Below are 1,376 nucleotides of genomic sequence, written 5' to 3'. Positions count from 1 at the left end.
AATGTACTGTTGAATTCTATTTGCTAGTATCTTGTTGAGAATTTTTGCAAACATGTTCATCAGAGATATTGGCCTGTAATTCTCCTTTATAGAGGTGTCTTTGTTCAGTTTTGGAATCAAGGTAATCCTGGATTTCTAGAATGAGTTTGGAAGTTTTTCTTATATTTCTATTTTTTGGAAAAGTTTGAGAAGAATAGGTGTCAACTCTACTTTAAATGTCTTGTAGAATTCCCCTAGGAAGCCATTTGGCCCAGGACTCTTGTTTCTTGGGAGAATTTTATTATTGATTCAATTTTTGCTGGTTATGGGCCTGTTCAAATTTTCTTTTTATTACTGTTTCAGTTTTGGAAATTTGTAAGTTTGTAGGAATTTGTCCATTTCTTCCAGATTATCCAGTTTGTTGGCATTTAATTTTTCATAGTATTCTTATGTAATTGTTTGTATTTCTATGTTGTTAGTTATGATCTGTCCTCTTTCATTTATGATTTTATCTAATTGGGTCCTTTGTCTTTTCTTTTTAATAAGCCTGGCTAAGGCTTCATCAATTTTGTTTATTCTTTCCAAAAATTATCTCTTAGTTTCATCGATCTGTTCTACTGGGTTTTTGTTGTTGTTTTTGTTGTTTCTATATTGTTTATGTCTGCCCTAATCTTCCATTGCTGTAAGTGGGGTGTTAAAATTCCCCACTATTTTTTCTCAAGAGAACAAATCCACACCTTTATTTATTTACTTTTCAGTTAGTTTAAATCCTTGAGAGATACAGCATCACAGATTCTGTTGCCAATGGCTTTAGCAGGAAAATTGCTTTGGAATTTTGCATGAACAATGCCACCGTTTCCATGAGCACGAGTTACTTTTCCCCAGATTACTCTGGTTTTATTCAGTTTGCCACCAGGAGTTACTGTGTTGTTCTTTGCTTTGTACACATAAGTACATCTCTTGCCTAGATGGAATTCAGTTTCATAAACACCTTCAATTTTAAGAAGAGCTGTGTGCTCCCTCTGGTTCCAGAGACCCCGTTTATAGCCAGCAAAAATGGCTTTGTATCACAGCCTTCCAGACATATTTGTCATTTCAGGAGTCCTGTTCCCAGAAGGCCTCCAAAGGTTCCAAGATAGCAGAAAGAGAAAGGCCAAAATTCCCTACTATTATTGTATTATTATCAATGAGTTTCTTTATGTTTGTTATTAATCGATTTATATATTTTGGTGTACCAAGATGGGGGCATAAATATTTACAATCGTTAGATCTTCTTGATGGATAGACCCCTTAATTATGATATAATGCCTTCTTCATCTCTTGTTATAGTCTTTGTTTTAAAATCTAGTTTGTCTAAGTATGGCTACTCCAGCTTTCTTCTGACCTCCATTATAATG

The 1,376-nt window shown here is 34.2% G+C and overlaps 1 pseudogene; it reads right to left on the bottom strand.

Annotated features, from left to right (window-relative positions):
* Positions 1 to 742: 742 nt before the first annotated feature.
* On the bottom strand, positions 743 to 1,073 carry LOC124513753 (60S ribosomal protein L35a-like; annotated as a pseudogene).
* Positions 1,074 to 1,376: the final 303 nt, after the last annotated feature.

The sequence above is a fragment of the Lynx rufus genome, unplaced genomic scaffold (genome assembly GCF_022079265.1).
Source record: "Lynx rufus isolate CCGP_SWC_20201006 ecotype Redwood Valley unplaced genomic scaffold, mLynRuf1.p SCAF_19, whole genome shotgun sequence".
Classification (NCBI taxonomy): domain Eukaryota; kingdom Metazoa; phylum Chordata; class Mammalia; order Carnivora; family Felidae; genus Lynx; species Lynx rufus.
Note: the sequence above shows the minus strand (reverse complement) of the source record. Positions and strands in the feature narration are given on the sequence as shown.